The following is a 26427-nucleotide window of genomic DNA, read 5'->3' as shown; positions in this document are numbered from 1 at the left end:
GTAAGAATATTTAAAGAACTTCATGCAAATTTGAGCCCATTTACAAATTGTCAAATAGGAGCTGCCCTAGAGAAAAAAATAGCTTTATGCTGACTTCAAAGTATAAGACAAATGCTTGAAATCATATTATAAGAGGACCAACTGAATACACTGGAGATATGAATGCTGGAGAAGGAAAGACTTCATGGGAGCTGAAATTTGTCTTCAAGTATTTGAAGAAAAGACTTTTGAAACAGATTATACCTGTTTGGTCTTAGAGGGCAGAATTTTATGCAATGGATGGAAGTAAACTTCAATTCATAAAGAAAAACTTGTTAAAAATTGTAGCTATCTTCCAAGTATAGGTGGTGAGCTATCCCTCACTTGAAATCTTCAGGCAAAAACAGGATGACCACAAGGTAGATATTTTGGATCAGGCATTCTTTTTCAGATACATATTGAATTAAAAGGCCTCTGAATTACTTTTCATCTATGAAAGTCTATGCTTTAGTAATGCTGTAATAAAACAAGCTGAAAAACAAAGAGTTAAAAAGGAACTTAGTTACTGAAACAATGTCACTGTTTGGGTAATGGAAAGAGTAGCTATTAAATTATTATTATTTTTAACAATATTAAGTCAATAATTTTAAAATTAATTTTCTTCAGACTTAATCTTTTTCAGCCAATAAAAACATTTAAAATTGGTATTATTATGTTTTAATAATAAGGAAGCCTGAATTAGGATTCCCATATATCAGCAAGCCCCTCAGCATACACAGGAGGGCCTGCTGTACAGGTTCTTAAATCTGATTTTCTAAAAGGAAAGCAACTTTGGAGGGGTCAACAATTGCTTTAATCAAGCACCTATATTATTTACTTAATTCAAGGAGAAAAGTCAGCACCCTGAACTTCAGAGAAAATACAAACAGAGAAACAAAGATCAACCAACAGACAGGACTTCCAAGTATCTGATCATAAGTAATGCATGCATCACAGATCCATAGACAGATCCAAGCGTATGACCATACATACCTAGTCACCAGAGAGAGAAGCGCTGACATCTGGGTTTTCAAAGTGGGGAGAGGGGCTCCTTGGAGGCTGTCCAGAGTCTCATCTGGCCAAACAAACACTTCCAGTGAGTAAACCCCAAAACAAAATCTCACCTCAGAGTACATACACATTTTTCAGAGGCAGAGGGCATCACATCCCTTGAGAACCAGAGCCTCATTAGAAATGAACAAAAGGGTCTCCCCTAATCAAGCTTCCCTTAAGGATCAGGCCCATTAATGGCTGGGGAAGATCTTTAACTCTCATTAGCATTACACCCTGCTACCCCCACCCCCTCCTTCACTAGAAGAGAAAGGCTGGACCCGCTTCCATTTTCAGATACATCTGTGATTGCTTGAATGACCAGACCCAAAAAAGCATCATTAATATGTTACTACCATACAGGAAGGTTTATAGTGGAATGCCCTAGGGATCTATGATTCAGAGGAATCTTCAAGAATTTTAAGGGGTGCCACCTTCCTAATTATTAAACTTGTTCTACCTGGCTCCAAAGGGCTGATCTGGAAGGAACAAGCAAAGGTTGCTAAATGCTAAATATAAGTAAAAAATCCTAAAGTGAGAGGATGGGTTCCTAATTTGGAGTCTATGAACTTTAAAAAATATATACCTTTTTAAAAATGATTTCATTACAATTGGTTTCCCTTGCATATTTATGTATTTTATTTCATGAAATTAAAACCATTATTCTGAAAAATGGTCCATAAACTTTACAAGATTGTCAATGGGATCCTTAACACAAAAACTGACAGACAATCCCTAGACTTAGAGGTCCTTAAGTGAAGACCATCTGATGAGGATAGTGTAGACAGGATTCTCGTTCAGGCACTGGTTGTACTGGAAGGCCACTGAGGCCCCTCTAACTCCGAGACTGTGACTTCCGAATGGAATCGATTCATTGGGGACAGAGGGGAAGGGAGAAGGAAATAAGCACTTATGTATCTCCTACTGTATGCCTGGCACTACGCTCAATACCTTACAGATATTCTCTCATTTGGTCCTCACCAAGATTCTGAGAGGCGGGGGCTGAGATGATCCTGATTTTACGGATAAAGAACTGTGGGAGCCTGAGGTCCAGCGATTGATGCCCGAAGTCAGAAGGGCCCCCGCTGGACCTAAACCCAGGTCTTCCTGATCTGGGGGCAGGGACCTGTAATGTTACAGCACCTACAGCACATGAGGGTGCTGAGGATCTAATGACGTCACTGTAGAGCGCTTTGCAAACCTCAGGATGCGATAGAAGCGCTGGCTACATGAGTACATACAGCACACACATCTATCGTATACATCATATATATGTATATACAGTATATAATGTTATAGGTATATTCCTTACACATATGTATAAGGAATCAATACAAACATAAGCACAGCAGTTAGGGGGCTCAGTCTAGGTCATGGTGGGGTCGGGATGGGGTTTCCGCGGTGGTTTCAGGGGCTTATCACCTCCCAGGGATGAGTCAATATCCCCACGTGCTGCAGCTGCCCGCGCTGGCTCAGGACAGCAGGAGCAGAGATCTGCGAGGCAGCGCAGGCGCATAGGCGGCCTCCACCCTTGGCCACAGCCTTGCCTCCACAGTGCGCAGGCGCATAGGCGGCCTCCGCCCTTGGCGACAGCCTTGCCTCCACAGTGCGCAGGCGCAGAGCCAGCCTGCGTCCTTGGCCCAACCTTGCCTCCACAGTGCGCAGGCGCAGAGCCAGCCTGCGTCCTTGGCCCAACCTTGCCTCCACAGTGCGCAGGCGCAGAGCCAGCCTCCGTCCTTGGCCACGGCCTGGCCTCTGCTTTGGCATGGCACAGACCTCCTACTTGACCTCCGTCTTACCTCCATTATGGCTCCCCTGAGAACAGAGCGTTGGACGGAAGAGGTGTAGAGCAGAAAGAATCCTGCTGGGATCTAGCTCCCTCACCCCCTCCCCCAGTAGTGGTTCCGTCCACAGCTTCCTGTGTGGTAAATTTCACTTCCGGTCACGTGGGAGCCGGGTGAGAGTTTCGCGGCGTGTTCCCATTGGCAATAAAACTTCAGAAGCATTTGTGTGATCCAGGCCTGGGGAGCTTGAAGATGTCTGTGATTACGAGCAGATCTTCCACAAGGCCCTCCTCGACCTTGGCCCAGCGCAACCCCAAAGATGCCTCAATTCCTGAAACATAAAATCCGTTCTCTGGTAGGGGCCGAAGCAATGCCCAGGGCCGCCTGAATGGGGGCAGACTTCGGCAGCCGCCGAGCTCTAATCCGTGCTGCCAGTGACCCGAGAAACCCAGGAACTGGCAGCATTCTGCTCTCCGGGGACCTCGGAAGGGCGGAGCAGCAGCAGCCCAGCCCAAGACCCCACGCTTGTCGTGACCCTAGAAAAGGCGACGGAAGAATGAAAAGATGCCTTCGAAAGCTTGCCTCTTGGTTTACTGGAGGGAATCCGGAAGGTCTTCTGCGCAGAACCGTGCCTGAGCGGCTTCCTCAGGGCGGAGAGGAGCTTTTGAGATGGAGCGTGTTCCAGCCACTGGAACGGAGAAGCGCCAGGATGCAGAGAGGGAAGGCGGGGTGCCCCCTGCGGCCGGAGCGAAGCCTGTGAGGAGGAGCGGTGGCTGGAGAGGTCGGAAGTACGGACTGGGCCCCGGTGATAAAGAGCTGCCCATGCTAAGCAGGGGGGGTTACGTGGTCGGATCTGGACTGTCTCAGCCTTGCTTTATTCAGTTCAGTTACACCAAACTCAGCAATAATGTGATTGCCCTGTGTATATGTGACCGGATAGATTGAAGTCCCTACGTGGGAACCCATCCATATAACATCAGACTTGAGAAATCAGACCTTGTGGTTTTTTCACCCAGGTAGATTGGCACTGGTGACCTATCTTATAGAATCATGCTATAACGAAAAAGTGCTAGAGATGGATTAAGAAATTAGAATCAGGAATCCTGATAATACCACTCTCTACCTTTGTCAGCAAATAAGCATTTTTTTTCTTTTCATTAAGGCTCTACTCTTTGTCATGGGCAGCTAGGTGGCCCAAGGGTAGAGTACCAAGCCTATAGTCAGGAAGACTCATCTTCCTGAGTTCAAATCTGGCATCAGACCTTTACCAGCTGTATGGCCCTGGGCAAGTCACTTTATTCCATTTGCTACAGTTTCCTTCTTTAGGAAATGAGCTGAAGGAAATGCGAACCACTCCTTTGTCTTTGCCAGGATAACTCCAATTGTGGTCATGAGTTGGATGTAGCTGGAAAGTGAGGGAACTACAAAAATGTGCCTTGCCTTTTGCTACACATTGGAGATTCAAAGATGAAAATAAAACAATTTGAGTCCTCAGGAAGCTTGTATTCCTTTGAAGATACAGCATGTACCAATATAAATATAAGGTTATTGAGGGAAAAGGAGTGGAAGTAGGGAAGTCGTGAAAGACCTGATGCACTAGGTGAGCTTTGAAGGATGCTAGTAATTCTTAGAGTCTGAGGTGAGTGAAGAATGCTTTCCAGGCATGGGGGGTAGCCTGTACAAAGGCCTGTTAACTACTGATTAGTAGTTCCTGAAATGCTCTGAGCCCCAGTTTCCACATCTTTTAAATGGGAATGATAATACTTGTACTCTCATCCTCTTAGGGATGTTATAGGAAATTCCTGGTTAATGGTAAAACACTGTGTAACTCCTCAAGAATTGATTGCTTATTCAGAAAATGGAAATGTCAGCTGTCTCCCAGGAAACCCGGGAGGTTTGACCAGGGAGCATTTGTCACAGTGTAGTATAAAACAATTCAGCCACTGTGAGAGCACAGAGTGTACTTTACCATTGACTAGTTACTGAGTTGTTAAGGTCAGTATACTAGTGGGACCTGGTAGCCGGAAAAGAAACTTTCCAGAGAGTTCATTGTTTTCCCTTATCAGATATCAGAAAGCAGATAATTCAGAGGAATTACTTCTTAGGAGCCTAAGCACCTATTTTGAGTATGTTTCTTGAGGCACTGTTCTGCAGTGCCTCCTATTCTCTTAAGGTTTTAAGTAAAGAAATGACTGATCTGCAGTGGGAGATGGGATTTCCTTACTGTAAAACCAATAAAATCACAGATTTGGAGCAAAAAGTTTGTGTATGTATATATATATATATATATATATATATATATATATATATATATATATATATATGTATGTATATGTTTGTGAATTATAACTGTTATCTCTTAATAGAATGTAAGCTTCCTCAGGGCAAGGAAGGTGTTTTATCTACACTTTTTATATGCTTCAGTGATCCTTACACCTCTGAGTTTACACATGGTAGCTGCATGTTGAAGGAATGAGTATTAGTAGCTCACATTTGAATAGGAATTGAAGATTTACACAGTGGTCTGCATTCATTTTCTATCTGAACCATTTACAACAACCTCAATTTTACAGAGTTATAAATGGGTCTGTAGTACCTCAATGACTTGCCTGGAATTGCACAGCTGATCAGTGTGAGAAGCTGCAATGGAACTCAGATCTTCCTTGACCTAAAGTTGGTACTTCATTTATTATACCATGCTACATTTCTGGTAGAATATTGGTTGGAAATGGAATTGAACAGAAGTCCTAGATATTTGCATTAGGAATAAGTATCAGCTTCTTTTCATGGGAGCTATTTTGAAGGAAATTTGGAATCCATTTTTCCAAATTAAGAAAAATATAGAGAGACATTCATTTGTATAGCATTGTCTAAATTCCACAATCTCATAGCGACTTTTTAAGACCTAAGGTTCTTATGAAGCAGGGGTTTTTAAGATGCTATCTGTGAACTTTTTTTAATGTTTTGATGACTATTTCAGAATAATTGGCTTCCTTTATAAACTTATGTATTTTATTTTATACAATTAAAAATATCATTCCAAGAAGGGATCCATAGGCTTCACCAAACTGTGGAAGAGTTCCTTTACACAGAAAAAGATCCCATTATAAAGCAGTGCCTCTGAACATTTAGTCCAAAATGACAGACATGAGAGAAAAAAATCCTCACCTAGATAAAACTTCTTTTTACAAATCCCTTTCCTAATAAGACTTGGATTTTGTTTTGTTTTCTTTTGTTTGTCTGTTGCAGCCAATGCAAATTCTCAAACAACTGAGGATTCCCGGATAGCAATTTCTTCTCCTTCAGGAGAGTTTCCTTAATTAAATGTAAATATACTTCCACAGATGAGGTTAGAAAGTATCTTGGGGCACATTATCAGTGTTTTCCATCCATTCCCATTTGAAGCGTTCAGTTGAATGCTATATATATGCTTTTCTTAAGAGTGGCATTAAAACATAAAGTTACAATCTTTCCACAAACATTTATTAAGTTCCTATTGCGTACTCAGCAGTGAGTAGAGTCCTTGCACAAGTCACTTAACCTCTTTTCTGGGAAATATTGTAAGTTGCCTTTGTTGAGAATTTTCTTCATCTAGTCCTTTTTATCAATGAAATTGCAGCTTCAGTTTCTATGCAAAAGATGGAGTAGACACCTAGGAAACTATTCTGAATGCCACAATGAAACATTTAGAGGGGTACATATTAATATTATCAGGTGAATAAAACATTTCAGTAGGAAGTTCAGTGTAATAGTCTGTTAATATGACCTTCTTGGAGCAAACAATGAACATGCATTAATGTAGCAGCAGGCACCCGGGCATACACAAGAGGGCCTGCTGTACAGTTTCTTACATATGCTTTTCTAAAAGGAAAGCAACTTTTGAGGGGTCAGCAATCTACTTTAATTATATTCACCAACAGATAAAATACAAGAAAATGCAGAGAAATAAAGACCAACTGACAGGGCTTCTAACTGTCTGACCACAAGCAATACATACATCACAGATCAACAGGCAGATCCAACTGTTGGACCATTACATATGTACATAGTTAGCAGAGAGAGAAGCACCACCATTGGGTTTTGAAAGCAGGGGAGTGCTCCTTAATGGCTACCCAGAGTCTCATCAGGCACATGGTAATAATTCCATGGAGCAAGCCCCTCACCTCAGAGTATACATACACTTTTCAGAGCATGAAGGCAGGACCCTCCTGACCCAGTGCCTCATTAATTAACAAAAAGTGTGGGTGTTCCTACCAAACAAGCCTCCCCTAATCAAGCTTCCCTTAATGGACTCCAGGTGGGACCTATTAATGGGAATCTGGGAAGATGTTTCATTAAAATTACATTTAAGCAGCTTCTGTTTTAGATCTGTGAGGGGTCAGACCAATTCACTACTAGAAAAATCTCCTTAGATTAGTTCTTTAAAATGAGAATCACAATTTTGATTTAAAAATAACAGCACTGATGATGCTTAGTTTATTGCTTAATATTAAGTGCTTAATAAAATGCTTGTTCACTAACTGACTTTTGGCAAGATTAATAAAACTGTAAGAAGCAGAGGTAACTTTGGATGGCAGTCGTATTAGAGGGACAGGTACAAATAATAAAGGATACTTGTATCGTGATTTTTGCCAAGTAATGTTTGCAAAGCTCCTCATATATCATTTGAGCTTTCCAGAAACTCCAGAGAGATCACCAGGTACCCAGTGGGTTAGGTATCTTCCTCCTCACCTCAGATATTTTCTCCTCTTTTTCTGGTCCACTTTCCAGAGCTGACTTCCAGGGATTGTCATGTCTGGGACTCTGGCTTCCATGGAACCATGAATCTATATCTTTACACTGGCCATTTCCTGCCCTGCCTCTGTGTTTGTCCCACCAAGGCAGGACAGAGGCTAAGGTGTTGGGCTTGGTGTGAGAAAGACCTAAGTTCCTATCCAACCTCAGACATTTATCATCCTTGTGACCCTGTGGGCTACTCAACCTCTCTCTGTTTCCTCTTCTCTAAAATGGGGATAATAATAGTGCCTATCTTCTTAGGATTTTTTTTGAGGTAGTATTTGTAAAATGCTTAGGACAGTACTTGGCACATAGTATATGCTTAATAAATGTATATTTCCTTCACTTTTCCTTCCCTGTACTTCTCTTACTCTGAGGACAATAATCAAATCAATGTTACCAATTTTTCTGGAAAAGGTACATGGGAATGTAAATTCTCAGACCAACATCTTTTCCTGGCTACCATTCCGTAACCAGACAATTCTCACTCTACCTATCTTGTGACCTCTGCCTAAAACGAAAGGAGGGAAGGAGAAAGAAGGAAGGGGTCCTGAGCCCTTGGACCCCCCAAGGGGATCCAAAAATGGAGCTGGAGACAGCCATATAAGGACCTGGCCAGCCAGGAAGAAGGTGGGGAGGAGTAGATAGATTGGGGCTGGATGGAGAAGAAGACAGGTGACAGGGATAGGCCCCAGGTACTCCAGCTCAGAGGGAGGGATGACAGATAGGAGGGGGCCTAATATGTGGGTAGGTGGAGCAGGGCAAAATCTCATCCTTGAAACCTGAGGTCTCCAGCCAAGCCATAGCTCCCTTCTCTCCCCAAGTTCATTGTTCTGCTTTGACTTGAAGGGTTTTGTTTTTGTGGCTTTGTTTACTTTTTTGGTAGGGATATGGGAAGCCAAGGATTGCTAAACAGAGGGCCAGGAGCAGAGCAGGTTCACTATTTTATGTTAAATTAACATATATTTTTTTAGGGAGTATGTGGATTTCTTTCAGAATTCTTTAAGTAAAGCTGAATGTACTTAAACTGAGAGCAGTCTGTATGTAGAGGATGCTTTCTACCATTAGAATATAAGCTCCCTGAGGGCAGAGATGCTCTCACTTCTCTATTTGTATCTTTAGTTCAGTGCTTGGCCTTTAGTAAGTGACTAATAAATGCCTTTCCATTCATCCACTAATCATTCATATGCAAGTCGCCAGTCCAGGTGAATCACTAAGAAGACCAAAATGAAACTGTCCATCTCCTCAAGGAATTCATGGTCTGTTATACTCATGACCTTTCACCTTTCCCAAGAATATTTCCATTTTAATAGAACAAAAAGCCTTCAATATCCCAAGACCTGAATCTCAAATTGTAGAATATGGTAAATAATGGGGACATTGTGTGTTGTCTGGAAGGGCCTATAGGAGCCCCTCTAATCTCACAAACACTTGACCCAAAATATTCTTGAGGATAAAATCTTTGTAGTATATACAAAAACTTGCAGATATTTTGAGAGAGCTACCCACTCAAAAAAAAAAAAAAGATAATTGTTTTTTTCAGGGGGAAGTGAGGGGGGGACTACATTGAGATGGGATGGAAACTGTAATTTTCTTCTTATCATTGAGAACTAACAATCAGAAGTCTTAGAGAGTGGCTTGGAACACAGAATACTGGGTATGGAGCCAGGTCAGAGAGAGGATGTAAATGCAAGTTTTCCTGATGCTGACAGGCAGCCCATCCCCGCTAATCTATATTTCTCCTTTGTTTTACTTACCCACATTTACAGCAAAAATAAAATGATTTTACATGCATCCTCACCTTTCAATTTGTCTTCTTTATGCCAAAGTCTTTCCTGACAGTAGACTCTGTGATGTTAAAGTCAGTGTCTCACTGAGAAAGTGGATCTTCTGTTTTTCTTCCTCCTCATTATTCTTCATCATAGCTAAGGACAATCTCTGAATTTTTTTGAGACTTTGGATGCGATTTTCACCCAATGCAGAGTGCATGGCCATGGTAATTACCTTCTGCTTTCCATTCCATAGATATCACTCCATGGCAGTGGTTTTAGCCTGGTAAAATCTTAGCAGTAACTGCTAAAATGGATACCATTAAATAAAATCAAGAAGTTATTCCTATAATTGACTGACAATGGGAAAAAAACCTGGTGACAGAAAGGGAAATTTTCAGCCGCTAGAGCTAGACTGTGTGAGTACTGGGGAATCATCATTGGTTAATAGAAGACTATGATCAATGAAGCAATGAAGAATTTATGACATACCTACAATGTGCCAGGGGTAGTTCCAGGGCTTCAAAGACAAAGGTGATAGTCACCATCCTTAAAGTCCACACATTCCACTGGAATAAACATGCTCACATTTAGGTATATACAAAGTGTTTACAAAAGAAATAGAAGGACTTGGTGGGGGAGAAGTCACAGAGAGGCTAATGTTAATGATTCAATAATCTGAGATTTATGTTACCATTAGTCTGTGAGGGCAGTCTCCATAAGTTAGGGGCAGAGTGCCAGTAGGATCATGGGATTGCATATCTAGCCATGCAGGGAACCTTTAAAAATCAGACAATCCAATCCTCTCATTTTATAGCTGTCACAAAGATATCATGTGTATCATCCAAGGTCACACAGATAATAGAGCTAGTATTTGAACTCAGATCTTTTGGCTCAAATAGGATTTGTTAAAATGCAGTATCATTTGAGAGGCTGAGAGAATAAGAGAAGACTTAACCAAGACGTAGACTCTACTACATCCAAGGTCCTGTGCTAGTACACTGGGAGTAGAAGTTCATTGTCCCCGCCATCATGGACCTTACATTTTAAAATGGTGGTGCAGGATCATTTGAGAGGAGACAAGAGCTGCTGTCCCTGACAAATGGAAGAATAAAAGGTCGGATAGAGGAGTTGACACTAAAGATGAACTTTGAAAGAGAACAAGGGATCTGAGAGATACAGACAAGGAGGAAGTATGTTATAGATGACAATATTGACATAGCCAATGGGCAAGTTGCCCTGTGACACTTTCCTTTAGTGGTTAGTCTACTTTGTTTTCCAGTACCTTTTAATATAGTCTCAACTGCAACAAGATTTTTTTCCCATTCTCTGGAAGGATTAACAAGTAAACCTATAATATGAAGTGAATTTAGATTGGAGACAGATGGAAAGGTAGCATTTTATATGCAGTTTTCAACAAAACCACAAGAAATAGCACATCTACCATTTGGGTATCTATGCCTCATTTTTATTTAGTCTTTTGTCTTGCAAATGAGATTTCAGAGAAAAGAGTTTCCTTATAAAATAATGCTTTTGAATTAACCTTGGAGAGAATGTATAAATTGGAGCTCCTGAATGCTGCTGGTTACTAGATAGGCCTCATATAGTGGAAAGGGCTCTGGGATTTGACCCAGAGGACCTAATTTAGGATTGTGACTGTCACTTAATAGCTGTATGATGCTGGGCAAAGCCCCTAACTTCTCTGGGCCTCAGTTTGATCATCCATAAAATAAATGGTTGGACCAGATAACTGCTAAGGAAGGTCCTTTCCATCTCTGACTCTTTGATGCTATAAAGTTATTTAATCTTGGGTGGCCACTAGAATAGTACTACCACCAATGGTCAAAACCTACCCCATATCATGGAGTAAAACATATGACTCTTTAGGAAAGAGAAATCTGGTGAATCTCCCAAAATAAGACCAGCCTTAACTTGACCTGCAATAGGAACAGAATAGTGAACTGGGAAGGTACTTTAGAATGGCATGAGTTGTATGTTATTTTGCAAATTTCTTAGAAGACTCGGTAATCCCTTAAATCATGGCATAATGTGTGAATATGTTCTTTCCATACCTAGGGGAGATCAGAGACTAATAGTAATATAAATCTCAGATTATTGGCAAGCCCCCAGCAGGATGAACAAATCATTTCTGTACAAGTACATCCTATAATCAGAATTCAGCATTCAGTCCATTCTCCCTTCAGGTACAAATTGAACAGTGCTTGTCTCTTTGGTGAATGAAGTCAAGTCTAGTAAAACTAATGATACCCCCACTGTTTTATGTCTTTGTTCCCCTCCCCCCTTATGATTTGGATAAGATATCGCTCCCAGACAGTCAAGACAGTTTATGTCTGCTGAAACTCTAGATAGTCTTTCATTTTTCTCTGTTTTAGTACCTCACTGCCTTACAAATGAGCCCAGGTATAATAAAATATAAATGTGGATTGAGTAAAAAAAATAGTAAATGTGGATCAAGAAGCAGCATGGAAATGTGCAGTGGGCAGTGGAGTGAGGATGTAAAAGTTCAGGTTGCTCTTCAGGCCCTCAGTAGCCAGGTGACCCTAGACAAGTCAGTTCAACTCTTGCCTTTTGTGTCCTCATCCCTCAAAAGAGGGTAGCCTCCACCATCTTGCAGAGGGGGTTCTTACTCTTAACAAAGCTGCTTACATTTCACGGTTATCTACAGGTACCCTTCCACTCAAAAATCTTAGCTCTCAAGTCCATGCTTATGGGCTTTTCTTTGCTAGTCGGTTAGAAGAGACACCTTAGTTCAAAGCAAAGTGATTGAGTGAATTTCTCAGTCAGAGAAGCAGCTATAAAATATTCCACCCACAGGCCCAGGACATGTTTTCATTGAGAGGTAGGGCTGCATAGTGGAGAGAAAACCAGCTTAGGGGCCAGGAAGATCTTGGATTCCTGCCTCTTCTGGTAGTGACACAGCATGTTCCTGTTGGACCTTTTTCCCACTGATCTCACATCTTTGCCATCCCATGCAGTTCTTGTCTCTCTCCTCCCATAAGTTTGACGTTAACAAAAGCTACATCATAATGTTCTTGTATATTTTTCAGTCTAATAGAAAATGATCAAGGAAATCATACACACACACACACACACACACAGACATGTGTGTGTGTGAGAGAGAAATGATAATGCCTTTTTCCTTAGTTCAGTTACTCAGTTAGCAAGCATTTATTAACCCCTCACTTAAGTTTGAATTATTTCTAGATGAGGCTTCTCCTCTGTCTAACCATAACAGGCCTAAAAGAATTTTAAAAGACATGGGTACCACTCTCTAGGACCTTATTCCATAGTGGATTCTGTGAAATATCAACTACTTATGAGTCCCCAAAAGTGTTATGTTCAATAACTAATAAAGACATTTATAGAAAAAGGAGTTGATTAGACATAGAATGGTTCAAGCTAAGGACAATCACAGGTGGTTGGAGAATAATCGGTGACTCCTGAATACGAGTTCCTCACATTGACATTTAAAGACTTTCACAATTTGGCATTAACTTTCCCTTTCTAGAATTATTTCCTTACTCTCCTTTATGCACTCTTCTACTTGCCAGCCAAACTTCCTGTTCTTCAAAATCAACATTCGATCCCTTATCTGTAGTCCTTTGTACAAGCTATAATGTGTGCCTAGTATGTGCTCTGTGTTCATCCTTATCTTTTAGAATCCTTAGGACTAATACACACATATTCCATACATTTTGTTAACTATTGCAAATGGAATTTCTTTATCTCCTACTATGTTTTGTTGATAATTACAAAAACACTCATGATTTTTGTGGTTTTATTAAATATCCTGCTACTTTACTGAAGATAAAACATATTTCAATGTTTTATTGAATGTTTAAAACTCTTTAAGTAAACTATGACATCAACTTTAAATAAGGATAATTCTGCCTCCTGTTCTATGACTATGACTATGACTATTCCCTGAATTTATGTTTTCTTGAGTTATTGCTATAGCTAGCCTATCTAGCGCGATGTCACATAACAGGGAAAGCAACGAACATACTTGCTTTACCACCATTACTGGGAAAGTTTCTAGTGTTAAGGAAAGGTCCTTTTATTCTCTTGATTTTTAATTATCTTTCACACTGAATGCCATATTTAGATGTTATCCTTTTAGTCAGCTGTTCACTTCAGAAATCTGCTCTTTATTTTTGAACAGCAGGGCTACTGAATCCTTGTTCCATTGAACAAAATAATATTCCCTCAAAAGATCTGAAGTTTCTTGATCAAGGCTTCAACACACTTAAGGATGTTTTTGAGATTCCTTCTGGCAATATCAGTTATGTCTATGAGAATCTCTTAAAGTGGATAGTAGTCATCTATTTTAATAATTCTTAGGAGATTCTCAATGTAGTTTTGTAGTACATATATACCCCAGAAAGACAGCAGACATCTCCCTATTAATCATGAGGTCAATAAATAGGCTTCTCAGTTACTACCTACCACTACTCATTTCCTCTGTTTCTGACCTTTGTTGGCTGGCCTCTCACTTGAAAGTTCCTACCAAGTCAAAATTATCAACCTTTAGAGGACTAACAGATGCTTTGTGACTCTGGGAAAGTAACTTCCTCAGTGGACCTGGCTCATTCCTCTTTAGGAAAAATGTCATATCTTCTCTTATTTCCACCTATGTGTTCAGTGGTGGTGTATTCCTGTCTCCTCCCTCTTATATTCATTCACCATCCAGCCACCTAGTACATGAATGTGCCTTTTTTTTTTTTTCCAACCTGGCAAAACTGATGACAGACATACAAATTTATCTCATTTCATGCAGTGGGTATAGGTATTTATTACTTCAAAGTTTTATGTAAACTGAATGTTCCTTTGGATAAACATTACTTAAATATCAAAGGGAACTTGGAATTTAAGAAGATACAGTTGTAGGTTCTTCCATAAAGAGACAAATAAATAACCTTTGTAAAGTGCCCAAAGCATAAATACAACCCTGCTATCTACTGTGTAATGGCTAGCAGTCCCTTGTGCTTAGTGATAGCACCTCTCTTTGCTGCCCTCCATTCAGTGCCCATAGAAAAGTAGCACAGGGCCCAGCAGGCCAGGGATGCATTGTCTTCTCACTTCCACACCTTAGAATCCATTACTCCCTTAAAGGAGCAGCCCAGGGACAATCTCTTACATGAAGCCTTTGCGGATACCTGTCCTGGTGCTAGTTGGTGACAGTGAATACTCTACTTCTTTGACTTGGCTGTGCCCCCCAGTAAGATGTGGGATGTGGGCTCCTTCGTGGTAGGAATTATTGCCTTCCTTGTTTCTGTATTTCTAATTGTCCAATTCATAGTAGTTACTTACTACTTAATGATAGTTACATACATGAATAGAGAAGTTCTTATGTGTCTTAGAAGCCATCCCAATACATTGCATTCACTTTTGATCTCCTTATTTTAATGACTTTTGTATCTATTTTTCAAAAAAGTAAACCATGAAAATCTGCTCATCATGCCAGAATATAGTCTGTCTAATGAACTATGTCATATAATCTCCATCCTATCACACACAGAGCTCACTGGTGTATGGGTTTTAGGACATAAGCTAAAGACAAGTAGATAATTGGGTAGGACAATAGGAAGAACTAAGGGCTACATGTTTTATTTGGGAGAGATGGCTTACCTGACTCATAAGCCTGGGGAAGACCCTGAAAGGTCATTTAATAATTTGAGACAGGTGGATGATGTACTGGGTAGAGAGTTGAACCAGAAATGAAGAAGAAGACTCACTTTCAAATCCTGTCTCAGATGCTTAAATCATACTTTGTGACTCTGGGCACAAGTCACTTACCTCTCTAAGAGTCTCATCTGTAAAATGGGGATAAAGATATTACCTACTTTCTGGGGTTTAAAGATTCAATGAAATGATATTTGTAAAATGCTTTGAAAGCCTTAAAGCACTATCTAAATGCCATTATTATTAATTTATTTTTGTGGTTGTTGTTATCCTCTACATCTGTAAAGGACTTAGGGGAAGAGTAGCACCTTGCTAAGGATATTTAGCTCAGAAAAAATAAAACATAGGGGGTGGGGTGTGACAGTCATTTTAAGTACAAGTAGTACAAACGGGAAGATCCTGGGCAAGTCATTTAATTTCATTTTTACTTCCATTCACCGGAGATAGAAGCACTTCTCACTTTGTACATGAAAAAAGAACTGATTGAATGAATAATTCTGACTTTTTGATGTAAGTGTATAAAGCTGTCATTCTGGGACCTGGCTGATATTTCAGACTTTTTAAATAATAACTAATAAGTATTTGGAAGGCTTCATGCAGAAGAAGGGTTAGACTTCTTTAGAACTAGGAACAGTCATTGTGGTAAGGCCAATTTAGACAACTTCCAGTGACGAGAGCCATCCCAAAGTGAGAATTCGGCTTCGTCAATCATGATCCCACTTCTCTGGAGGTCTTCAAGCTGAAACTGGCAGAAAATCGATCAGGGATATTAGAGTGGGAATTATTTTTCAAGCACAAGTTAGACCCTCAGTTCTCAAAACATGGTCTAGGGATCTCTGAGACACTTTCAGGGAGCCTATAAGGTCAAAAGTATTTTCATAATTACACTAAGATATTTTAAGTTCAAATGTGCTAAATAAATATCAATAGATATAATTTAAAAAAAAAGAAACTCTTTGTGGAAGGAGTCCTCAAATTTTAAGAATATAGAGGGGTCTTGAGACTCTGTAGCAACTGAGGTCTCCTCTGACTGTGATTTTATGATTCTGTGACCAAAAGTGAGAAAGTTCAGGTTCTCTTGCTTTTATATAAAGAAGTTTTGTAAGTTTGGAAAAGTAATGTCCTTGCTCCGTGTCTCTGTTTTCTCTTCTGTCCAATATGGAGAAAGTGGGCTAAATGTTATAGTTTATTTCAATGAAAGAACTACATCTGAAGTGAGAGGACCTACATTCAAATGTTCTGACTGTCCCCTGGTGATCATGGGAAAGTCACTACATTTTCCTGGGCCAAAGTTGGTTTTGTTTGTTTTACATCTGTGAAAGGAGGAGATTGGATTACAGACCTCCAAGGGCCCTTCCAGTTCTAGATCTACGAGCCTGTGATCCCGAGAAGCTATCTGAGTTAATGCCTTTGGGTTTCATTTTCCTCACTGGTAAAAACAAGATGGCCCCTGTGGTCCCTTTCTGCTGTGGGTGTATAACATTAGTACTCCAATTTATCTTGATGGATCTCTGAGGTCGTCAACTGAGATGTTCTCTCTGTAGAGACAGAGTAGCCTCCCTCCAAGTCTTCTCATCCTGCATGATTCCTGTCTATGTCTTTCTATGAATCCTCCACACAGGGCTGTTTTTGTTTGATGATTATTAGTCATGTTGTAAGAAAAAAAAAAATCATTAGACTTTCCTCATTCCCTCCGTTTCTCACAGGTGTTTTCTCTGTGTCTTTCATTTGCCTGTTTATTTTGCGTATTATTCTAATGTTGTCTTTCTGACTTATTTTAGAAGGTTTCTAACCCAGAAGCACTGTTAGAAGCACAATGCATTATAGGGAAAATGGAATTCACACATCTTAATTTCAAAGGTGACTCTTCTACCTTTTGTAGACGCATTGAGATGTAAGGTTTCCCTAAAATTCCAGGCCTAGAAATTAATGCACTCATGTATTGACATCTATTATATATGATGACTCTCACATACACACAGCCATACCAGGTCATGTGAATGTAATGAGTACCATTAGTGCCTGTTTGTCATGATGAAGCTGTTAATGTTTTACTGCTTATGCCTTGTTCTTTACATTTTCAAAAACTTAAAGGGCCTGTGGATTCTTTGGTGTGATAAATCATCCAACAGGGTATGATGGGGCTTGGCTGAACCTGGTGTTCTGGGGAGTGTGACTCAAAGACAAAACTGGAGATGTGTGCAGAGATTACTTTACTACCTGGATATAATTAGCTATCAGTGCTCTCTGCAAGCGGGTAGGCTCCCTGTGTTCTCTGAGTTGAGGATTAATGGCCAATCACTTAACAAATCTCAGACATTTTGAAGAAATGACATCATGTGGATGTCTTTAGTCTTCTTAATCAAATTGAGGGATGGGTGAATGCCTGGATCTACATTTCTTTGCTCCATTTCTATCACATTCTCTTTTAGAGATCTGTCAGTATGAAAGGACTCCTCAAAGTTCAAAAACTTCTCTAACTTCAGGAGTCTTCAGTGTTAGGTCCTGGAAAGGAGATCTCAAATTCCCCACTTTGAAATATCTATCCCTTTGTAATGTGCATATATAAGTAAAAATGGTCTGCTTACATGTAGAGGAAAGAAGACGCTACAGGAAGGCAACTCATTCTTTCTGGGGAAAAAGTATTGTCTTGATGTCATTGGGAGGAAGCACATATTCCATAAACTTGATTTTCTTCAATAATTTCTGGTCTGTCTTGCACTTGGCCATTGTAAATACTCTCAGCGCAGTGACAAGTAATTAAAAACAGTTATCTTCCTGCTTCTGCCTGCCTGTGTGTCATCAGAGAAAACATGTGGTTTGATTACAATGTTTCTGAAGTAGATTTCAAAACAAGCTATAGCTAAAGATATTATATTTGGCCCCTACCTAACTTCTTGGTCTTGTGTATCTCAGCTCCTTTTCCCTGTGACTACATAGTGTTCCACTGAACTGGACTATCCCTGATGTCCACACACCTTTCAAGGCACAGTTTGGCCTCCATTTCTTTGTTACATCATTCTCCCAGAAGATCTAGAGAGATTTTTTTTTTTTTTTGGTTAGAGACAATTGGGATTAAATGACTTGCCCAGAGTCATACAGCTAGTGAGTGTGTAAGGTTACATTTGAACTCAGGTCCTCCAGACTCCGGGGCCAGGGCTCTATCTACTATGCTGCTTTATTGCCCCAATCTACCCAGATTCTTCAAGGCTTCCTCCAGGAAGTCTTCCCAGAGCAATCTGATAGCTTTCATTTTTCTAAATTCACAGCATTTAGGATAATAGGATCCTGGAATTTAGAAATGAAAGGGATCTTTAAGAACATCTTTCCCAGCCTTTTACAAATGAGTAGACTGAGGGCTATCAAAATTAAATATCTTGTCCAAGCTCACATAGTAATACAAGAATCTGGGCAAAGGTTTTGAATCCATGTCTAATTTTAAATCTGGTACCTTTTCTGCTATTAATGCATGACCTCCTTCCTCCATGTCCTAATGTGTCAATTAATTATGTACCCCCGGTTACATCAACTGCATAGCCTTTTGTTGTGGTTCAACTCTGTAAGTATTATTTAACTTGTCATAGATTCTAAGAAGTTTTAGGAGGGAGACCATGCTATATGTCATTCTTTGGAACCCTCATGAATCCGTCAAGAGTTAGTGTTCATTTTTTCATTGAGGATGCAGTGGGGCGGCTTGATTTTGAATCTAGACATAGTTTAAAATATTTCATATAAAAATTCAGGTGAAAAAATATTTGAGTCAATAGAGGATTTAGAACAGAAGAGACTTTGGAAACTGTGTAGCCTAAGATTTCCTGCTTTGTCCCAAGACTACAATGCCTGATAACCTCTTCAATATGGCTACTGCATCCAGTGATGAAAATCACAACTCACCCATGTTGGCCTGTCCTGTGTCCATTTTCTCTCCTGAGTTCACCATAAAGGGGTCCACTCAGCATGCTTGGGCCCTGCTTTGGCTATCTTGAGATATTGAAAACACCAGTGTAGCACAATGATAATCAATCAGTTATCTCCTTCTCTCACCACCTGGCTGACTACTCATTGTACGATTGAGGAAAGTAAGGCCCAGAAAGGGCAGGTGGCTTCACTAAGGTTATATGGAGAATAAGCATCAGATCTTGAATCAGAACCCAGGTCCTTTAACTCAATATACAGATATATTCAATGGTGTCATGTCTCTACTTCCCACTTATATTAAACAGTATCAAAGCAGAGATGTGTAGGTAGGATAAAACAATCAGATGACTCCCAGTGTTAATAAGAGCAGTGAAGCATAGTAGCCATATTCACGACCACTCATGCAAATGGATAATGTAAATCACTGACTTCAAGAGAGATTTATATTTCCTACATAAGTATCTCAATGAAAATTTATGATCGTGATTTGGTATTTAATGGAATTCTGGCAGTCTTATTGAAATTTAATAGAAAATAATATTATGTATTTTAAATCAATTCAAATTATCCAAATGAATAATTAATATATCTAGCATATAATTGTCTCGCATCTATTATTTAGCACAGAGGGATTGAGAGTCAAACACAGCTAAAAGTTAAAACTTTCTGGATCACTGCAGAAAGAAACATGACCAAGTGGAAATCTTTCCTTCCTTTAGCAAGAAATAATTTAAGGAGAATAAGAAATGAAGAGATTAGCAACTATGCTCATTGAAATTATTTTCTATACAATATCTACAAACAGGGCCCTAGGGAATCTGTATTCAGTGCTTCCATGTGGTGAGGGGAAAACTTCAAGATGAAAATAAAATCCTAAGCATCCAAACTCTTAAAATATAGCTAAGCATCTTGCATAGATTTCAGTCATCAGTCAAGTTCATTTGGTGAGCCAGCTTGTAGGACAATATGTTACAGTATTTAAAATAATGGTTTTACTTTCCAAAATGTGTGCGGGCCTTCTGCCGCTCAGTGCAGTTTCTACTTTATGCTGGATTCATGGCGGATTGTGCAGATTGGATTGAGGCAAAAGATGACTTTCTGCTCCGTTCCAGAGGGCCTTCAGATTCATCTTTTGCTATCTTTTGGTTAATTCAATTCACCAAACATTTAGGAAGTACCTACAATACATACTGTACTTTCCCAGGGATTTGTTGTTGTTTAGTCATTTCAATCATTTCCAACTCTTTGTGACCCTGTTTGGGGTTTTCTTGGCAAAGACACCCTAGTGGTTGTCATTTACTTCCCCAGCTCATTTTACAAATGAGGAACTGAGGTAGACAGGATTAAGTGATTTTCCCCGAGTCACATAGCCAATGTCAGAAGTCAGATTTGAACTGAGGAAGATGAGTTTTCCTGACTTCAGGTTCAACACTCTATCTACTGGGTCACCTAGCTTCCTCATAATTGGCTGCCTTAGGCTGAGGATAGCTACTGTCCCTTCCTTCCTTCCTTCCTTCCTTCCTTCCTTCCTTCCTTCCTTCCTTCCTTCCTTCCTTCCTTCCTTCCCCTGACTTTTTTTTTTTTCACTTTTTAGCTAGATATAGAGACAAACAAAAGAAAAAAGAAATAGGCCTTGTCTTCAAGGAGGTTCTGTTCTACAGGCTAAATTCAAATTAGATAATTCTACATCATCACCTGTCCAGACAATTCTCATCCCCAAAGAGAATACCCAGTCCATTGCTAACAATTTGTGAAGTGCCTATTCTGTCAGTCATGGAGAGTTGAAGTGTAATTAGAGATAAAGCCACCTATCTTCCTCAGTTTTAAAATGCCTTACTACAATTTGCCTTAGGACAAAAAGTCCAGAAATGATAACAGTAGTAGCGGTAGTAGTAGTAGTAGAAGTAGTAGTAGTAGTAGTAGTAGTAGAAATAGTAGTAGTAGTAGTAGTAGGAGGAGGAGGAGGAGGAGGAGGAGGAGGAGGAGGAGGAGGAGGAGGAGGAGGAGGAGATGGAGATTCCTGTTGTTGTGTTAATAGCTAGGATTTATAAAGGGCTTTAAGTTTGCAAAACACTTTACATATGTTGTTTCATTTCATCCTCACATCAATCCTGGGAGGAAGGAGGAGAGGAATCTGCCCAATGTACATTAAGTATGTTGACAGGGTTCTGTAGAGCACAAGCATTCAATTCAGACAACAGGTATTTACTAAATTCTTCTTTTGTCCCAAGACTGCGACCAAAGCTAGAGGGCCAAAGAAAGACAAAAACCATAGAAGTTGCAGAATTTAAAACTTGGAAGAGACTCTAGGGATGCCCTTCACATTTCTCAGAATCACCCATTCTTTCATCCTTCCTCTGATCCCAGGGAACAAAGTGATACCTCCTACTTTCTGAGGTTAGGACCTCTGCCTCTGCCTTTGACCACAGCTTCTCTCAACAATTCCATGTGTCACTTTCAGGGGCCATACCTTTTCTCATGGATTGTCAGCATTTTCCTCTTCATTATTTCCTTCTCCCTTGTCAACTCGGTTCAATTCTACAAATTTTATTCATTCATTCATTCATCTCTTTAAGCAGCTATTATGCACAGAGTACTCTGCTTGGTTCTGGGGTAGATTCAAAGTTGGTATTAGAGAGGACTAACACCTCTGGTGTGAGGGATGCCCAGCCTTTTCCAGAGCTGCTTTTCCATCTTTGGTGTTCACCTGTCACCCAAATCCCACTGGTGACTCCAAGGAACTGTAGTATAGGTAGCCCTGCATTCTGATAAAATCATCTCTGCAGATGGACTAAACCAGTTTGAGGGTAATTAATAGGCCTCAAACCTATCAGTAAATTAGGGGATGTCTACCCCAAACATGTGAAGACATGAGAGTAATTTGTTCCAGTGACCATGAATGCTACTCAAGCAGGCTTTATGGAGTGCTTAGAGTTTGGTCAGACATTGAAAATGCCAGGATCACCCACTGAATTCACGGCCATCTCCAGATGTCACTTTTGCCCACTAGACTTGGATGACTCTGGAAGTGAGAGTTAGACTGAAGACTTTGTACAACTCTGCCTCACTTCAATCCAATTCATGGGTAAGTCAAGGCATCACCCTTTCTCCCCTTTTCAACCATCCTTTATACTGCCAGGCTTTTTTTTTCATAGATCTTTTCATGTCATTCCTGCTCAGGATTCTTCAGCGGTTCAAAATTCGCATTATAATCTACCGTGCCTTTCCACAAACTGTTAGCAGAACAATCGGAATACGTTAAGCAGACAGAGATAGGTGTTCGTCCATATATCCCTGACACAAATAGACAAAACTAAACTGAAGAGGACTCTGCCATACCATTGTTTTGTGTCTGTGACAATGGATTCCCAAAATTACCTTGTATTTATCTCATATATTTGTATGTGGGTATGCTGTTCATTGCCTAATTGAATGTAAGGTTATAGAAGACATGGGGCTATTTGAGCTTTTTTGTAACCTGATTGCCTTATATTTTTTTAGTTATTTTTCAATTGTGTACAACTCTTTGTGACCCCATTTGGGTTTTTCTTGGAAAAGATACTGGAGTGGGTTGTCATTTCCTTTTCTACATCATTTTACAAATGAGAAACTGAGGCAAATAAGGTTAAACAACTTTCCATAGTCGCTCATTTGAACTCAGATCTTTCCGACTTCAGACCCAGTGTTCTGTTCGCTGCCCTGCCTTATATATAGTTGTGCTCAGTATATGTTTACTGGCTGATTGATGCAGATTGATGCAGATATGAAAAAAATGTTAGTTAAAATACTGTAGTATGAATAGTTGCTGTCATTCCTATAAGAAACTGCTTCTATCATCCTTAGGAAGTATATTCATCCATATTCATCCATTCATTCATTATATATCCATGTATTTCCCTGCCACATGTAATGCACTGAGCCTGTGTGCTAGGAGAGATACAAAGATAAATCAGAATTTGGCCATGACCTCAAAGAGCTTGCGACTGAGTCATCTATACTTTGTCTTCTCTGGAGTGGAAAAAGGTGTGCATTTACACAGTGATGAGCCAGAGTTTGGTGGTCCATCCTGTCACTATGAGGCAGTTTTTTTTTTCTTAATTGACTTCCCTGTCCTGTCTGTCTCCACTTCTGTCCATTTTATATGTTGCCACCAAAGTAATTTTCTATGAGTGTAGCTCTGAGCTATATGACTTCCTTACTTTACCAGCTCCAGTGTCTTCCTGTTACCTGTAGGATAAAATATAAATTCCCCTGTTAAAAATCTTAAAGAACTGTCCAACCTGGCCCCAAATTATCTTTCTGGTTTCATTGAACATGACTACCCCTGCCACACTTAGGGATCCAGCCACCCAAAATTCCAGCCTTCCCATAGGCCTAAAATTCACTCCTTCCTTGCCTCCATGTCATAGAGATTCTTACTTCATTTTAGATGCAGCTTCAGCTTCAGCACAAGTTTCTAAATGATTTTTTCCTGATCTTCCCACCTAAACTACCTTGCTTTGAACGATTTTGTATATATTTGTATTTAATGATTTTATATTTATGCTAGATATGTGTTTTTGTGATATAATTTATTCAGTAAGAATTTTTTTCTGTATTTCTGGTCTGTTCTAGCTTGTCTTGCCAATTTCATATTAAGTGATTATATTAATGATTATACTAATTTTTATAAATTTTTTTCAAAATTTATAAATTTTAATATATGTTTTATAAATTTTATAAAATTTTAATAAAAAACAGGGAAACTATGCTTGCAGAACTGAAATGACTCACCCAAGGTCACATCGCTCTTAGGCTGAGGGCCTGGAATTCTCTACAGGTCTTCAGAGGGCAAACCCAGGTCTCTGTACACAACACTAGACTATTCTTCCCTTTTAACTTTTTGCATATATGAATTTGGAAGCAAGAGTCATAAGGGTCACTAAAGATCAGTCAGCTCATAAACATTTATTAAATGCCTTTTCTCTACGTGACACTGGGGAAGCCCTGGAGAAACATAGAAAGGTAAAAGACAGCCACTGCTTACAAGGACTTCTGAGTACAATGGGGCTAATAGGAACCAAAGGCGATGAGAGGCTAGAACTGTAGAGTCCCTATTTTACATGCCAGGAAATAATAACAGTAATAGCATTTATATAGTGCTCTAAGGTTTGCAAAGCGTTTTAACGTACATCATCTCATTGGATCCTCACAATGACCCATTGATGTTAAAGGGTTAATTTGAACTCAGAGAGCTTATTAGAGACAAAGTTGGCCCTGGAATTCTGCTCTGCTGACTCTGAGGCTAGTCTTTTACTCATCCCACTGGTCAAAGTCAGATGTTCTTAGAAGCCACAGAATCTCCTTTTCTTTCTGGTAGTATCCCATGGTTGTTCAGATTTGGAGTAAAGAAGATGAAGAGGAGTGAGATGACTTTCCCATTAGCAGAAGCAGCAGTAACAATGACTTCCATGTATAGGGTACTGATGACCGTAGATGTTGAGGTGGGAGTGATGTGACAGGTCATCTAGTTTACAGATGGGGAAACTGCCCTTGATAGAGAGGAAGTGACTTGTTCAGGGCCATGAACGCAAACCTTCGGATGTCAGATTCCACGCTCGCTTCCATGACATCATCATCCTGGTCTTTCAGGTTTGAAAAGTTCTCTCTTCAGAACAACTCTGTGAAAAAGGGAATTTGAGCATAACAGCAGTAGCACCATTAATAAACATTTGTATAGTACTTAAAAGTTTGTGCTTTACATGTATCATTTCATTTGATTCTTTCAACAGCCTTTAAATAAGTGCCATTATTTTCTCCATTTTATAAATAAAAAAACTGAGTCTGAGAGAGGTTCAGCGATTTGCCAAGGATCACGGAGATTGTGTCTGAGGCATGATTTAAGCCTAGCTCTCCTGACTCTAATTCTGTACTCTTTCTAAAAAAAGAAAAAGAAAGAGGACATGTATGTGGAAAGGCTAATATGGGCATAGATAAAGTGTCTGATGGGATTGATGCATTAGGGGAAAGGGCAGCGTGTGTTCACTCAACAGTATGTGTTCAGAATTCTGGTTCAGAGTAAGCAGCTGCATTCATTGAAGCCCTGGGGAGATCCTGTTCCCTGCATAGAAATGCATCTTCCTCTGTAAGAAGACAGCATATGTTGATGAAGAGAGAGCATCATGGAAATAAGGCATCTAAAGAGACTGGGATGCCAGGTGTTCTTGAGAAGCAGATCTAGGCTGTGGCTTCCTAAAAAGAAGGAAGGCAGTGAAAACTGAGGAGGAAGAGGAGGAAGGATTGAGAGGATATGTTCTAGACAAATCCCTTGTCTTGCTACCAGGAAACTAGATGCCTCAAGGATCCTTGGAAAATAACAAGGAAGGAGATCCTTCTAGTTTCTCACAAACAGGATTGAGTCCTAGGAACCTGAGAGAGAGGTAAACATGTTCTAGGTGACTTTTGAGGTAGAGTGTGGGACAAATAGAGGTTTCGTTGTTCTCTTGCTTAGGTTAAAAATATTCTCACTTTAAGAGGGAGCAATTCTGAATGACAATTACCTCTGGAAGCTCCAAGAGTAATGGGGTAGTGACCCAAAGAGAGTTCAATTACGCACTAGCAAAAAACAAACCAAAAAAAAAAAAAACTACAGCAAATGATTTGTTGGAAATGAAGTTGTGATTTCTGGCTTGTTGAGAGATGATATTCCTCCTTATAGAGTTCGATTTCTTTATAATGATGACAATATTGATTTAAAAATATGGAAAGGGAAGAGAAGGAGGACATCTCCAGGAAGAAAATGAAAACACCAGGTGGACAAGACATCCTGTTCATATAAAACCATGATATCTAATTCACCCAAAAATGTTGTCCAATGGGGGAAAAATCAGCACAAAGGCAATTGCAAGTCAGCAAACAGCTAATTATACTATAAACAGGGTCTTTTACCTGGTGATATTTTCTTTCATTTAATGAGCATGAATACTTCAAAATTTAATTTTCAGAATATCCTAGTAACCTTCCCTCTGAAGCTCCAAGTTGTGCTATGGTTATAGAAGTTCTAGGGTAATTTTCAGTCTCCTGTTATATCTTGTCCTTCAAAATTCTCCCCACCCCCTTTAGTGATTATTCTCCCCAGATCCTCTATTGTTTAAAGACTACTCATTCAAAGACTTAGGGGCATGGTTGAAAAATAATATAATAACGGTAGCTTCATAGATTTACAACTAGAAGAGACTTTGGAAGACATCTAGCCAAACCTTGTATGGATGAGGAAACTGAGGCATGAGAGCTCTAGTGACTCCCCAAGTTCACAAGGGTAATAGGTATCAGAGAAATAATTTGAAATCAAGTTATCTTGGGCCTATATCCAACACTCTTATCCATTTTGCTCCCTAACTTCCCACCACAATCACTGCTTCTACAGCTAC

General features: G+C 39.8%; 1 protein-coding gene and 1 long non-coding RNA gene across 5 annotated transcripts in view; one reads left to right on the top strand and one right to left on the bottom strand.

The window, feature by feature from the left end:
* Window positions 1–26427, top strand: part of GRM7 (glutamate metabotropic receptor 7) — a 1016657-nt gene that overhangs the window by 143188 nt on the left and 847042 nt on the right. The gene's annotated exons all lie outside the window — the stretch shown is intronic.
* LOC140497529 (uncharacterized) lies at window positions 102–5100 on the bottom strand. Of its 2 annotated transcripts, XR_011964718.1 has the most exons (3): window positions 2868–5100; window positions 1012–1093; window positions 102–510 (listed from the first exon to the last, which is right to left on the bottom strand). It is a non-coding gene; the product is annotated as an uncharacterized lncRNA (long non-coding RNA). The 2 variants fall into 2 exon arrangements; XR_011964717.1 differs by having other exon boundaries at window positions 102–1093.

Source organism: Notamacropus eugenii, chromosome 3, assembly GCF_028372415.1.
Source record: "Notamacropus eugenii isolate mMacEug1 chromosome 3, mMacEug1.pri_v2, whole genome shotgun sequence".
Taxonomy (NCBI): Eukaryota; Metazoa; Chordata; class Mammalia; order Diprotodontia; family Macropodidae; genus Notamacropus; species Notamacropus eugenii.
This window is presented reverse-complemented; position numbering and strand designations above follow the sequence as displayed.